Source organism: Lampris incognitus, chromosome 7, assembly GCF_029633865.1.
Source record: "Lampris incognitus isolate fLamInc1 chromosome 7, fLamInc1.hap2, whole genome shotgun sequence".
NCBI classification, from domain to species: Eukaryota; Metazoa; Chordata; class Actinopteri; order Lampriformes; family Lampridae; genus Lampris; species Lampris incognitus.
In genome coordinates, this window is record NC_079217.1 from 42,887,133 (window position 1) to 42,904,116 (window position 16,984).

Genomic DNA, 16,984 nt, shown 5'->3' on the forward strand with positions numbered 1-16,984 from the left:
TGGGTGTTGTTGATAGATGGCTTTCGCTTTGCATGGTAGTTTTAACTTGCACTTGTAGATGTAGCGACGAACTGTGTTAACTGACGATGGTTTTCCCAAGTGTTCCTGAGCCCACATAACCTTTACAGAATGATGTCGGTTTTTAATGCAGTGCTGCCTGAGGGGTCGAAGGTCACGGGCATTCAGTGTTGGTTTTCGGCCTTGCCGATTACATGCAGAGATTTCTCCGGATTCTCTGAATCTTTTAATGATATTAAAATTATGGACTGTAGATGATGAAATCCCTAAATTCCTTGAAATTGTACATTGAGAAACATTGTTCTTAAACTGTTGGACTATTTGCTCATGCAGTTGTTCACAAAGTGGTGAACCTCATCCTGTCCTTGCTTGTGAAGGACTGAGCCTTGCGGGGATGCTCCTTTTATACCCAATCATGACACTCACCTGTTTCCAATTAACCTGTTCACCTGTGCAATGTTCCAAACAGGTGTTTTTTGATTATTCCTCAACTTTCCCAGTCCTTTGTTGCCCCTGTCCCAGCTTCTTTGGAACGTGATGCAGGCATCAAATTCAAAATGAGTGAATGTTTGCAAAAAACAATAAAGTTTATCAGTTTGAACATTAAATATATTGTCCTTGTAGTGTATTCAATTGAATATAGGTTGAAAGGGATTTGCAAATCATTGTATTCTGTTTTTATTCACGTTTTACACAACGTCCCAACTTCATTGGAATTGGGGTTTGTAGGAAGTCACCTCAGGGAGAGCAACAGAGGAGCGATCTTTCTACCAAGACGGACAACGTGCAATGGATGTTGTGTTTACACAATTTACACAGTACAACATTGAAAGAGGACAACAGAATTATAATGAAATTATAAAATATATGAAGAATATGATGAGGAGGATGCCAAGCAGTGTCCAGACAGCACGGGCATAGTCCAGGACCCGAGCTACGCGACCAGCATCACTGTAAAAAAAATAAATAAATAAAATTGTGACATATCTTAGTGAAAGAAGGATATAACATTAAAACAGGATATCAAAACTCTATGAATTTATAAGTAGTCAGGACCGAAAATTGAAAAAGCCCCTTAGAAAACAACATGGTAGGCATTTTTGAGGAAAAGCACTTTATGTGTTGTTTCTATATGATTTTTTAGTGCTGAATCCATTTCTGCCGGTTACCCAGCGAGTCCAGGTAGAGCCAGGAAGGGAGAGAGAGGCGTGAGTGAAAATCCCATCCTCGTCGCCAATGTTGTGTCCAGCAAAACCCGGACCACGACTTTGAATCAAACTGTGTTTATTGCTGCCACAGTAAACGTTATATACACGTACAGTATAGTATCAACAACGTCTTGTATTACTGCCGTAAACTGGCTGCAATAAAACTTAAAGCTGCAGTGTCCTAGACTACAGTCACACTGTTGTGACTTATACACAACATTGGCCTTTTCTGCTAACTCACAGTATCTGTTCCACACTTCAGACAGTCGAAGGACATGTCCCTTCTTTGCAGACTCTTTCATCTCACTGACAAGCCATTCCATAGCAAGACCTGTGTTTTCTGAACTATCTTTGGTCTTTGACGCTTTTCGCTTGAACTTTTTGAAGCAGTTTGGATGGTACTTTCCTTCTGCTGCTATGAGGTCACTAACACCTGTGAGGCGCACGTGTCTCTTGATCATACTTGGATAAATCCAGGATCTGCTCGCTCATTTTAAATGTAGTAACAGATGACACAGACTCTTTGAGATTTGTATCTTGGCAGAAGATGCAAAGGTCCCATTTCACAGTTTGAGTTGAACTTCTCATGAGCATTGGGGTTGCTGTGCTATCACACATAGATCTGGATGTCTGAATTTTCTGTTTTATTCTTTCAATTTTAAGTTTGCCGGTGAACCACGTGTAACAGGATTTGTGCCACCACAGTTTTTCCACATGCGTTATGGATATTTCCTTTATACGATCAATTGCTGGCCGGTTGCGTCTATCACACAGTTTATCTCGTGTCTGTGCAGCACATTTTATTGTGTCAAACCCCTGCTGTCCTCCCTTTGATAACTTAGCATTTTTTGTCTCCTGACAGATGAGACATTCTTCTAGAACTGGGGAGTGGCCAGTCTTCTTCAGACTGCCAACAACTTCCATGATCAGGCTGAAACAGAAATTATACTGCTTATTTAGCCAGCTTGTTTTGATGTGGTTTACTTAAAATGTCAAGCAATTCTGGAATGGACTAGTAGGACTAATAACTAATTAATAGTTATTATTACTACCTATTAATAACTACCACTACCACATGCTCATGAGGATAGCCTGCTGGCTGGGCTAGCTAGCTAAAAATCTATGGACTTTTCAGAATTACCTCATTGACTTATATTTTAAACAATAAACACAAAGGTCATTTAATGAAGATAAATATTAGTTACATATCGTACAAAGTTGAATGAACTTGGATTAGGTAGGCCTCCTGTCAATAGGTAAGCCAGACTATAATGAAATCAATGAATTCCACGAATTAATGTTAGCTAGCTAGTAAGTAGAAAATAGCTAGCTAAAATCTATGGATAATCTAGCTAGCTAGCTTTAATCTATTGAATTCATTGATTTCAAATAACTTCATTGACTTACATAAACACATTCATCTAATCAAAATGATTGTTAGTTACCTTTACTAGAGTAGATGGATACCAGCAAAATATTGAAAGCTGCCAGCATGCATGTTGGCTTCTTGTCTGCAGTAACTCACCATCTGGGCTGCTTGCCTGCAGTAACTCCCTAACTGCATAGTCAGGTTCCAGGCTCACAGTAACCCCTCAGATTGAAATAATATGGTGATATTGTACATTTTCTGAAACTCTATAGGCAAGTGAGTATTGCAGCATCTGTTTTTTGTATCTCTGGTGTTCCTAGGTGCCACAGGGTTAAAACAAAGAAAATAACTTAGGCAGAAATTGTGAAAAAATATGTTCTTTGTGGTTTGAGAAGCTCTAGTGACATCCATGTATGTCAGAAATGTTCATAATTGGATTTGAATGAAAGCTACAAATGTCCCCTTTAAAATGATACCAAACACAATATTATTAAACATTGGGATGTGCCTTAACTATGAGCCTAAACCAGGATAGGCAACAGCATCTAACATCCAATTTACCATGGGGGGGGTGGTTATCTTGGAGGAGGAAATATAGAAAACCAGGGGCCTTATTTGAAAGGGAACCGGTGGTTTCTGGTTTGGGACACCTTGAACTTTCAAAAAATGCTGGTTACCCACTTTTCCTCAAAAATGCCTACAGGGTCACATGATTCTGAAGTTACAGCCCAAAGTAAAGATATATAAAAAGAAAATGTGAGGGGGATGCCAAGCAGTGTCCAGGTGGAGACCACCATCACCATGGAGACCTGGGACGAGGACAGACTGCTCAAGCACACAAGGGAGACTCACATCACACCACTGATACACAGAAAAAGAGAAAGGAGTTTCTGCAGTGATGTTGCTTGCCCGTTTCCTGAGTCTGGGGATGTATAAGTCCTGAATGGAGAGCAGGTTGGCACTAACGATTTTCTCTTCAGACCTAACTGTCCATTGTAGTCTGTCCCTGCCCTGTTTGGTGGCCAAACCAAACCAGATAGCGATGTATGTGCAGAGGACAGACTGGATTATTGCACTGTAGAACCGAATCAACAGTTCCTGAGACAAGTTGAATTTTTTGAGCTGGAGGAGAAAGTACATCCTCTGCTGGGCCTTTTTGATGATTGTGTCTATGTTGGATGCCCACCTTAGGTCCCAGGAGATTGTGGAACCCAGAAATCTGTAGATTTTCACCGTAGACACCATGCTGTTGAGTATGGTTGGAGTGAGGACGGGGGGCAGTGTTGAGGGACTCCTCCTGAAGTCCACTGTCATCTCCACTGTTTTGAGTGTGTTCAACTCCAGGTTGTTATGGCCGCTGTTAATGTGAACATCAATGCTGTGAGGGAGGCTATGTGACCTGAGTTGACTAAGTAAAAGCAAAAATGGAGCTAAGCTTAAGATCCTCATAACAACACGTCTGTGTCTCTATTAAGACAACATTTGGCTAAGGTTGAATGTGCGTGTGTAATAAGAACATACACAACAAACGGGGAGTGAAAGAGGCGATCTATGTGAAGAGGTAATAACCATCCCTGAACCTGGGGGGGGGGCAAGAATACATCTGTCGCCCTCTTACAATGCTATTGCAAACATTTCCAAATCTTGTGTGAAGGAGGAGGAGGAGACTGTGGCACATGCTGAAGCTGACAGGGATAAGATTGATGTGTTGAGAGCTTTAATTACTGAATTTGAAAGCAGATATGAATCCCTCAAGTCATGCGATCACTTTTTGATTTTTGATCCTACAACTTGGCCTGATGAAATGAAAGACCTCCACAGTTTTGGCAACACAACACTTAGTAACATCCTTGAGAAATATGAGGCCAGCATGCATGTTGACAAAGATTAAACTTTAAGAGAGTGGCTGCGTTTAAAGCAAGCTGGAAAACGTTTGGCAGCCTCCTCTGTGCATGATCTAGTCAATGTAGTGAACACCAGCAACCCAGGCAGTTACTCCAACATTCAGAAAGTCCTTCTGCTGTCTCTTACACTGCCCTTGAGCAGCGCTGCGTGTGAGAGGGGATTTTCACACCTGAATATAATAAAAAACAAGTACAGATCCTGCCTGTCAGCCTATCGCCTCTCATCTCTAATGCACATCCACTTATCTAAGTTCACAACAGAAACCTTTGACCCAAAGCCAGCAGTAGACTTGTGGATGCAAACAGCTAATCGTAGGCTGAAGCAGCGAGAAAGGAGCAGGCCTAGTACATCTGGTGTTTTTGAAATAGAGGAAGACAGTCTGGAGGGGAGTGATGAAGATGACGATGATGTCCTGTAGGATAACAGGACTTTCAGTGCTTTAAATAGCAGTATCTGTTGTGAGTTTGATTTGGTTTTCAGTGTTTGAAAAAGCAGTCATTTGTATATTTAGTTTTCAGTGCTTGAAGAGCAGTCATTTCATTTGAAAGTCACATGTATGGCACTTTAAAGAACAGACATTTTGTTGTAACCTACTGCTTTTATTCATTTTCAATTGAAATTAAAGTACATGTAATGTTATCCACGTATCCCTCATATTTTGTTCATTTTGTGAGGTGGATGGGTCATGGAAAAATGCATTTAAAAAAAGGTGAGCACCAAGCAAGAACCTCAGGTGCTCCTTTGAGAACCAGACCAAAAAAATTATGTGCACCCCTGATTATACTACTGTATTGTTTATAAGGGTGGGGATACCTGCAGTCAGCTGAGACTGAAGAGGTCACTTAGATGAGTGATGAAACATTTCCTTACCTCGAATATTGAGCATGCATCAAGACTTTTGAGAGTTTTATCAAAATTCACATTTTTCCATTACTCGTTCTTTAGTTTGCAATTTCTAATTGCACATTAACCAGGTTCATGGAAACCCACCTACTGTGACTGTTGACAGGATGTTGTGTTGCTGTAAAGCCCCTTGAGGCCAATTTGTAATTTCTGATATTGGATTATACAAATAAAAATGACTTGACTAGATTTGACCGGTGGTGCAGTGGTTAGCGCAGTCGCCTCATAGAAAGAAGGTTCTGGGTTCGAGCCCCAGGGTAGTCCAAACTTGGGGGTCATCCCGGGTCGTCCTCTGTGTGGAGTTTGCCTGTTCTCCCCGTGTCTGCGTGGGTTTCCTCCCAGGGCTCCGGTTTCGACTGTGGGAGGTCAGGGGAATCAGCCATACTAAAGGTATGAATATATGTGTGTGTGTGTGTGTGTGTGTGTGTGTGTGTGTGTGTGTGTGTGTGTGTGTGTGTGTGTGTGTGTGTGTGTGTGTGTGTGTGTGTGTATGTGTAATGGCCCAGTGTGATGGGCTGGCGGCTTATCCAGGGTGTCTCCCTGCCTGCCGCCCAATGACTGCTGGGATAGGCTCCAACATCCCTGCGACCCTGAGAGCAGGATAAGCGGTTCAGATAATGGATGTATGGATGACTGTGACTTGACTTGTCTGTGACTTTGTAGGTGCACCTACACTTAGCACTCTTAATGGTAAGTAGCCCATCACTGAAGACAGTGTCACAAACTGTTCCAAGCTCTGATACATCTGAGTGTGATGACTGTAAGAACCCATGACAGAATGGCATGGTGGCCCAATGGTTAGCACTGTTGCCTGCAAGCAAGAAGGTCCTGGGTTTGAACCCCAGGCCGTCCCAGGTACTTTCTGTGTGGAGTTTGTATGTTCTCCCTGTGTCTGCGTGGGTTTCCTCCGGGTGCGCTAGTTTCCTCCCACAATCAAAAAGACCTGCGTGTTAGGGTTAATACTGCTGTCTGTGCCCCTGAGCAAGGCAATGGAAAGAAGAACTGGGAAGAAGAAAATAAGTACTGGAGTTGGTCCCCGGACCCTGCAGCTGCCCGCTGCTCCTATACAATAGGATGGGTTACATGCAGTGAACAAATGTCATTGTAACCTCTGCAATGACAAAATAAAGTGGCTTTCTCAGAAGAAGAAACATGAAAAACACATCTCAGTTGAGATGGTGCATCGACACCAACGGCTCACTGAAAAGAGATGTTCAGAAAGACTGATTCTGTAACCTACTGCACATATCCAACTCAGGAGGGAAGAAAAGAGGAAACAAGTATGATAGTGTCTGTACTGATATGCTTGTGTGTGTGTGTGTGTGTGTGTGTGTGTGTGTGTGTGTGTGTGTGTGTGTGTTTTAACCATAGCATGTCAATGTTAAGGGCTGTTTGTCCATCGATATACTGATAAATGCATCCTCAACTGGACGCATTGGAGAGAAACCAAACGTTGATAAGAGTGCTTTGATAAGGAACCTGCCCTCTGCATGACTGGGGGCAGGTATTTTTTACTCAGATGGCTCTTATTATAAACACAGGTGGGTGAAGACGAGACACAAGATCACATCACATTGGCAACGTTGTGAAACAACAGGAATGGGCAACACTGTCATGGATATTGGTAGATGGCATCAAATATATTGGGTACCTATTTGTCCTCCTATGTAACAGGAGGACAAATCCTTCCTTGACAAACTATATCTCAACATAATCATTGGCAAAAGTGACCATTTTTGCGGCGAGTGGATGTTTTATTTAATGACTACTATTGAGAGGAGGGTTAGCGGACAAAACATTGTGAACAGAATGAAGAAATGTGGTATTAAATGTTTTAGGATGATTTAATACTGTAGCTGTTTCTGTAATGTTATGACCTTTATAGCATATGTAGACCAGTTTTTATAGCAGTCACAAAGTGCTGTGAAAAGCAAAAGATAAAACTGAGACCAATTAAGAATAAAACTAAAGGGCAATTAAAAAGAATAATTAAAATAAGATCAGCTGTATCTGAAAGTGATTTAAAACTGGTCACCAGGTTGGGGAACTAAGTCTCATTGGGCAGGTCTTTCCAGAGCTTGGAGGATCTGATAGAGAAAACACAATTACCTTTAGTCTTTAGTCTAGACTGTGGAATAGCCGAAAGAGCAGTGAGGATCTCAGCCTGTGAATAGACTTGTAGGTGGTTCAAAGCTCAGAGATAAAACTTGGTGCTAGTCCAAGACGCACCTATGATTTAAAAAAAAAAATCTAAAATTGACAGGCAGCCAGTTTCCCTATTTATTCTTGGAGCTTCCTCATTTACTTTATTTTCGTAGTGATATCAGAATCCACCTTATTGACCAAGTGTGCTTATGCATACGAGGAATTTGACTTCGTTTTTTAGCAGCTTCTAGTACTTGCTCCGCACGTCCTCCGTGAGCGATCGAAAAATGAGCTCCACACGTTTGGCAAACAACCTTGCTCTTATCCGCTACTGATGGGTCTTTTTTTTTTTGAGAAATATGAACCGTTTTTGAATTCTTCGTTAAACAAACACGCTCGCTTTTTGTAACGTATTGGGACTTACGTATGTTAATGCGCATGCTCTCTGGTTAGTCTTTGATGGGGGGCTCTCGCGAGACGAGACCAGGAAGTAATGTTAAGTATGAGCCGAACTGGAAGAAACGCAGATGTAGCCTGATCAGGCACGTAGCCAGGTAGGTGGTTTTCGTGTCTGAACCCCCCCCCCGAAACCCCACGGCCCGTCTGAAATGGCACCAATAATTATTTAGTTATCGTTTTGATTATTTGTCACCGCCCTCTAGCCTACTCATACGCTGCATCTATCGTGACTGACAGGCCTTAAACCTGTCAGTTAATTTGTTTCCAAACATGATGTATCTTATTGGTCTGTTTCGTAAAACAAATAAAATCACACGCTTTTGATTGGCTCAGGGGTCTGACGAGTCAGCTAAGCAACCTGCCACTGGTTATGCTAGCTAAATGGTCGATCTATAGTTTGCTTTTCAAAAGCAATGGAGCCGCCGAAAGCTACCTGTAAATCAGGCAAGAGCAGTAAAGTTAATATTCGTAAAATCAGTGATTTTTTTGTTTCAACGTGTCCCGACTCAAAAAAGAAAAAAAAGAACATTACAGATGATCTGGTCACTAACGTTACCGATTTTCGGGAGCAAGTGTTAGCAGACCCACTACCCTCCTCCTCGGAAACGGAGCCAGAGTTGGCAGACCCGCCGTCCTCTACCTCGGAAACGTTTTCACACGACTTTGTGGATTATATTGGTGGGAAAATATCAGACGAACAGAGAAGAGAAATATCCTCACTGGACTGGACGGCCAATATCGGACAAACATTCCCTACAAAACTAGGAGGTAAACTACGTTTCCAACGTCATTGGATTGACCAGTGTAGCTGGCTAGGATACTCAACAAGGTCCGACGGTTGTTTTTGTAAGCACTGTGTTGCGTTTGCAGTCGAGCATGTGGGCAAGGGAGGGCACAGAAAAGCTGGCAAGCTAATTAATGTCCACTTCTCAGACTGGAAACATGCTTTAGAGACGTTCAAAGACCATGCACAAAAGGCATATCACAAGGATGCATGTTTGAAAGCGGACAATTTCCAAATGGTTCTCAACAATAAAATGGATGCAACTTCACTGAGGCTAGATTCTGAGAGAAAAAAGCGAGTCCAAGAAAACAGAAAAACTCAAAAGCATCATTGCAACGTTGATTTTTTGCGGTCGCCAAGAACTCGCCCTGAGAGGTGATATTGATTCACCACCAGTGACATTGAATGAGCCAACTCACAATGACGGAAATTTCAGGGCTTTACTCAGGTTTAGGGCTACATCTGGCGACACAGTACTGTTACAACACTTGAGTAAATGTGCAGCACACGCTAGCTACTGCAGTCCTGATGTACAAAATGAAATAATCAGCATAATTGGAGATGTGATAACAAACAAACTGGTGCAGAAAGTAAACTCCGCGCAGTGTTTCGCTGTGTTGGCAGATGAAATGAAAGATGTTTCAGGGCGGGAGCAGCTTTCTGTCTGTGTCAGATACGTGAACCAGCATGACAGCCAATATAGAATCAGAGATGATTTTTTGTCCTTTGTTGATATCGAGAAGTTAACCGGGGAGGCAATCGCCAATTTAATCGAAAGTCAGTTGACAAATGCAGGCGTTGCTTTACAGTTTTTACGTGGCCAGGGATACGACGGCGCATCTGCCATGAGTGTCCGTTTAAATGGTGCCCAAGCTAAAATCAAAGAGAAGCACAAGCAAGCAGTTTATGTGCACTGTGCCAGCCAGTTTGAATTTGGTCCTAAACAAGTGCTGCACTGTACAAATGGTGCGAAATTGCTTTGGAATTGTCTCGGAAATCTGCACTTTTTTCCATGATTCGGCTTTGCGGTCTGCATGCAGTCTGCGACACGAGACGGAACGTCTTTTACCCGACTGCAAGAAAACGCGACTGACGAAGTTGTGTGAAACGAGATGGGTCGAACGCCACGACGCAATATTTACATTCAACGAGCTTTTAGACCCTGTGCGATCCAGCCTGCAGAAAATCGGTGAAACCTTCACAGGAGACACATCTGTCAAAGCCACTCAGCTCTTTAATTCAATTTAATTCAATTGACAATGCAGAATTCATGCTGTCCATGAATGTGAGTGAGAAGATGCTTGCAAAAACCTACCACCTGTCCACCTTCCTTCAGAAGGAAAATTGTGACTTGGTGAGTTGCGTTTCAGCTGCTGATGCTGTTATTAAGCAGGTAGATGAGATGAGGGCTAACTCTGAGATGGAGTTCAGGCAGATTTTCCAAAAGACCTCTTCCCAAGCAGCCAAGTATGGGGTTGAATTTTGACCACGAAGAGGCATGGACTGCAATGAGGATCCATTGAAGGCCTGTGAAAATCACTACCGGAAAAAGCTTTTCATCGTCATGCTTGACTTTTATTCATCACAGATGAAGGAACGCTTCAGCAAACACAGAAATGTGATCTCCAACCTCTGCTCCTTACTGCCATCTAAGGTTAGCATGGTGAACGACAGCTCAGCTCAAGCGCTCTCCAACCTGTATCCTGATGAAGTGTCACCACATCTGGAAGTTGTAAAGTCAGAAATTGACACCTGGCGGGATAAAGGGAAAGATGCAACTTATGTTCCACAAAATGCCATTGAGGCATTAAATGCCTCTAACAGTGAGTTGTTTCCAAGCATCTTCAAGCTTCTCCGCGTTTTGACCACGCTTCCTGTCACCAGTGCCCATGTCGAGAGAAGTTTTTCCCGTCTGGGAACGATCAAGGACAAAATGCGCAGTACATGACGGAAAGACGGCTTAATGGACTGACATTGCTCTCGGAGACAGAGACATTGTGGTGACGCTGGAAGAGGTACTGGACAGACAAAAAAGACGATTGGACCGGCTTTTATAAGGTAAGACCCACTTTTATTTATTAATGCATTGATGATTATCTATGGGTCATTAATACATTGACATTTACCGTACGGTTGGGTATTAGGCTATAGTATACAGTGTGGGAATTTTATTTACCGGTAGCTTTCGGCAGTGTTGCCCGACCCCCCCCCCCCCCCAAAATAAGTTTCTGGCTACGGGCCGGAGCCTGATGGCTGAGTATCCTAAATTTGCTAAGTTGTAAGTAAAGAGTTCGTTACAACCAATGTCTCTCTCGTCTCTAAGTCGAATCTTACACTGGCGACGAAGCGGATCCGAACTCCAACAGTTCTGAACAGTTGATTGATGGAAATCAGCAACCTCCGATATTCTACTACAGCTTCGAAGAATCTGTGAGTAGCCTAATATGGCGACAGAATAGTGCCAAAAAGAACTCGCGCGATAAAACATGCGTTCGGGCGTATTATATTATTTCACACGTAGATATTAACTGCAAGCGCGCAAATTATCTCTGTGCGCGCGCACTCCGAGGAAACTGCTCCCCGAGCGAGGAAAAAAATGCTGCGAGCGAGGAGGAATCTGTGACCAGCGCGCCAAACAACCACTCGGAAATCACTCCGTTCTCTCCAAGTTGATTTCTGCCCGCGCGAAGTGAATTTCTGCTCTCTCGCTCGAAACTTTTGGCACTGTGGGGGAGGGGCCCAGGGGCGGTACTGGCTCTGCTGTGATTGGTCGTTTCTGAAGAGCGAGATTTGATTGACAGCCCTCCTTTCAGAAAGCCCAGGAAAGTGAACTCCCAGTCCCCGAAGAAGAAGACGCCATTACCACTTCGTTATCCAACTCCGCTGCTATTTTTTTCTTTTGTCAACATTTCTACTGTCTGTCTCGAAGTAAAGATTCTGCCAAGAAACTGTTTACCTTGATAATTTTAACAGGTCGTCTAGAAGAAATGTATCTTGGCCAGTAGATTGTTGCTATGAGTTTAGTGGGCACAGCCATGTTAATGGTAGAAGGCCGAATGTGTTTACTATTTTTATCCCGGTCAACTTGTCTTGAAATAAAATTCTGTACATAAAACGACTACATTTGTAATTCTATTTATCCATTAGAGCTATGTAGTGTCACAGACAGCATCCCAAAATTGGTTTAAGTAAAACCAAGGTGTTATTTAAATTAGGGACCTTTTTGCAATTACCAACGTGTTTAAGTTTGAATAGCAAATTTTAAATGGGAAATGTTGATACACCCCAAAATAGGCTACGGTTATCACTTGCCTCTAGATTGTTTAAAAGCGATTTTGGTAGTTCCATGTACCATTCACACTTGCATTGCATTAAATACAGTAGAGCCAAGGAACAAGGTAGAATGTGACATTCAACTACCACCCTGTTGTATGTCCCCTGTAATATCAGAGCAAGTCATACATTTTGACATCAATAATGTTCCAAATCTGCTGCTGTATGTCTGTAGATGTTTTAACATTGGACCTACAAATAATGCTTTATTGTTAATCTTGTTTTGCCAGATTTTAATAGGCCTACTTCAGAAAAACTTCAGAATAAGTAAATGCTGCAAAGCATAGCTAGGTACCTCTACATACACTGTTGTATTTACAAACATATTGGAGTGAACCCCAACTTTGTTAATTGTACAAAGCAGGACCAAGAATCTATTGAAATTGAAACAATTCAGAAAACTAGTGGACTGCTACCTAAATGGCACAGTTAAATTAGATAAATTATTTACAAGAGAACTAATAGATTTTCTGGCATTGCACACAAGGAGGTAGGCTGATGTAACTGAATGAGCTGTTTATTAATACAATTAATCAGGGTCGCACCAGAGACCAGTGGGTGGGGGAGTCCTTGAGGGGTGTGGTGGGAGTTAAGAGGGGCTCAAATATTCGCGGCATAGGAGGTACAATTCCCTAGCGGCCATGCCCGGGTCGCTCTGCTCAAGGAGGGCCTGAACACCTTCCCTTTGTTCCTCGCTCACCGGACAGTCAATGTGAGGAACCACAATCACTCCTTCTGTTTCACCATTGTGGTCTATGGCAATATCCCAGTCAATGTCTGGCTCCTCAATGTTCTAGAAGAGAAAAAGCAGAATTTTACATGGCATTTGTGGCTGGTAGTCTATCCTCCCAGAATATGTATCTGACATAATAGTACTTGTTTGCATAGAACAATACCACCCCCAAGGTTACAGGATTCCAAAACCTGACCCAATTATCAGACACTATACAAGGTTTTAACACTTAACAATATTTAGAAAACTTGCCTCAATGTTTTCTGGCTGGTCAATATCTGTGGTCATTTAACCCAGCCACCACAACTGCTCAGGAGTTCTATCATTTTCAGTTCGGACAGGATGATTGTTCCAAACTTCCACAAAACTTTCAAGGCCCATCTTCAGTTTGGGGAGAAAGAACAGGTGGACACAGACAGGTCTTCTGTTGAGTTCATGATAGGTAAAGGCAGGGGTTAAACCATGAAATGAGTAATGCATACATATCCACTGTCTCGGTAATATGAAGGTTAGGTTTTAGCCAGTACTGGCAGTCAAACATTTCAAATTAATTTGGCCTCTGAAGACTGCTTGCATCAAGGCTAACACAAAATAGCACAATAGTCACATATAAATGTTTTTAGAACCAAATAACCTTTTTTGACCATGTTATTCACGCCATTAGCAATACTCTTCAGACAAGCTCCGTAAAAGTGATTTTGGTTCGAACCTGTGGAAGAAACATCTAGCAACTGATCCTGTTCCAGACTCCGAAGCATATTGTAGTATTTGGAGGTGACACAGGTCTTCATGTCCCGCCACAGACATTCAATTCTAATGACAACGACAAATACAATCTCTTTAACCCTGCCAAATGTACAACAGCCAGAAGAATTTTAATAAGTAAGGCGCAATGGCGACTGAGGTGCACTGTTATAGAGAATTAATGAACGAGGCAGACATGACAAATCTTTGGTTGTGAACGCTTTTTCCTGACATGAAGCTTCCCCTGTCGGTACCCCGCATAGTGAACATAAACCTGGCAATGTCAACATTCTCAATGCCTTGATCACCTCTGACCCTATGATGCACAGGAGATAAAGTAGTGCAAAATGGCAAAGTTTGTGACAAGTTTTGTCAGATTTGTGTAAACATGTCAAGTGTGGCTTAGATACATCTCAACATCCAAACCACTGAACACCAGTGTTTGTGTATTAAGTTAATATACAGCATACATGGCAACAGTCTGTGTCAGCTTTTTAAAGGCTCCGACCCATCCCTAGAAAGAGGGTGACACTATTGTGGCAACTTGTGCCCTGGTAACATTGATAGTGCCATACAACCGACTCAAGTACAAGAGACCCATTACAACCTCTACTTAACATTTACCTCTCCACACAGCTTTGAGCACATAAAATTCAGTCTTACAGGAAAGTATTAAGGTGAAGAACTGAACTGAAATGATCAAAATGAAGTGGATCTTTCTGATCCCATGCCAAATATGTTCACATTTAAAAAAAAAGGTTTACCTTGAGGGAATGCCATATCTTTCCGTAGACTGCTTGAAGGCAGCAAATGCCGTTGAAGCAAGGTTGTTGGTGGCAGCATTGAGGCACATTATCTATTTTATAAAATTACAATGCAAATTCTTTTAAGTTATGGTACGTTTCAGGCAGTCATGCACAATACATTACCAAAAATATCTTTTTTACTTCAAGAGACAAACCATGTTACACAAAACGATAATTTACCTTCCTGGAGTACCCATCCACTGCTCCAAACAGCACAATGTTGTACCTTGGGGGCAAAGTTTTGACTGTAATTACTACACCAGCACAATAAATACCCTATACATGTATACCATTCTATTATTATTCACAAGTACCAACCTGATTAATTTATGGTTTGTGTCCACATGCTACAGAGAAAGGGGGCCCCTGACAGAGTAGGTCCTTCGCAAAATGCAGCGTAGGCCTGACAGTCTTGAGAGAATGCCCAGGGAGTCTACACGGTGCAATGATGCAGCCACTCTCCTCCACTCAACATGGATACCCATAGACCGCAACCTCCCCTTAACCATGCGGTAGCCTGTAGTTGGCATTTCATTCTTTATGGTCCGCACAACATTATCCAGCTCCTCATAATCAATTGCATGGTAACGTCTAGCAGAAAGACCAAATTCATTCATCCTTCTAAACACTGTCCTCCTTGACACACTGAGCATCTTTGCGATGCAGGGAACAGGGAGGTCTAGCTCCAGGACTTCCTCCAAGCATTCCCTATCAATATCAAACCTGGGACGCCCCACCTCCCCAGGTACTGTATCGGGCTGGACACTACCAGTGTGTTGCCTCTCAAGGTGGTCCCTCACATGCCTAAAAAAGTTCTCTAGGGCCTGTACTATGTCTGTCGGTACAGCAACATGCCTTGACAGCGCATTGCACAAATACAACTCCTGCCTACACATAAACTCAAAATAATCCAAATCGATAGGCTCTCTTGTGAGTCCAAGTTCAAACTTGGACAGGAGCCGGGTCAGGATTTGTCTCCTAATGGTGTCCTGAGAAGAGAGAATGAAAGTGAAAAAATAAATACATAAAGTCAAGCTAAAACTACATTACAGGACATGCTAATATTTCAACAATGAATCATTTCAATTTGTGTTGTGACACACAAGGTGTGTGTGTGTGTGTGTGTGTGTGTGTGGACATACAGTAATTCCAGTGTGTGTGAACATACAGTAATTCCATTGGCAGTTAATTTCACTCTCCAATATTACAGCTTGACAATGGATATTTAATACATAGGTAGGTAGCCTAACCTAAGTGGTACAGCTGACCGACTTACCTCCATTCTAGATGCTGCTGCTAGTACAGAAGCTCGGTGAAATCTATGAGTTTGAGGGCACAAACATGAGGGGTGGGGAGAAATGCGTAAGAACATGCATCAACTTTTGACCAATGCCACAACCAGCAAGTTTCTAAAATAATATTTAATATCTATTTAATGTAGTTCAGTTAATAACGTAATATTCATTGTTGCCAGCCAGACATGGCGCTAACTAATGTTAACCTATGTCAGGTTAAAAATCATTTTTGACAAATGAAGGGAAGTGAAGCAAAATAGTAGTGAGAAGAGATTTCTCTTGAAAATTTCAACTTTAAATACAATAGAACAATATTTAGAGTCATTTGTCAAAAATGTTTGTTAACCTGACATATACACTTTAAGTTAACGTTAGCTATTCGCTAGCGCTAGCTACGGTTAACGTTATGGACTAACTAATAACGTCATAGACTATACAAAGACTAATGTTGATGTTTAGCTACAATAACATATTTCTCAGAAACATACTTAGATGAAATTTTACACAAGCCACTGTTTTCGTTCATCACAAATGCCCGAATTAAGCCAAGGGTTTCTTACCTGAAGGAACCTCTGCCTAGTCGCTGTTGTCTTCTTTGTTTCAGCAGACTTCCATGAGAAAAGGGCTGTCAATCAAATCTTGCTCTTCAGAAACGACCAATCACAGCAGAGCAAGTATCGACCCCCCCCGGTTCCCTCCCTCACAGTGCCAATACCGCCCCTTGTTCCCTCCCCCAAAGTGCCAATACCGCCCCTGGTTCCCTCCCCCAAAGTGCCAATACCGCCCCTTGTTCCCTCCCCCGAAGTGCCAATACCGCCCCTTAAGTTTCGCGCGAGAGAGCAGAAATTCACTTCGCGCGAGCAGAAATGAACTTGGAGAGAGCGGAGTGATTTTCGAGTGGTTGTTTGGCGCACTGGTCACAGATTCCTCCTCGCTCGCAGCATTTTTTTCCTTGCTCGGGGAGCAGTTTCCTCTGAGTGCGCGCGCACAGAGATAATTTGCGCGCTCGCAGTTAATATCTACGTGTGTGAAATAATATAATACGCCCGAATGCATGTTTTATCGCGCGAGTTCTTTTTGGCACTATTCTGTCGCCATAGCCTAACAACATCACCATGACCACGCTGGGTCGCATAGGAGAGTTTGATGAAGGCTCCGGCAATGCCATTGAGGAGTATATTGAGAGACTGGAATGTTTTTTCCTGGCAAATGGAGTAGATGGGGAGGAGAAGAAACGCGCTATTTTGCTTAGCGTCTGTGGTGCTGCAACGTATTCTACACT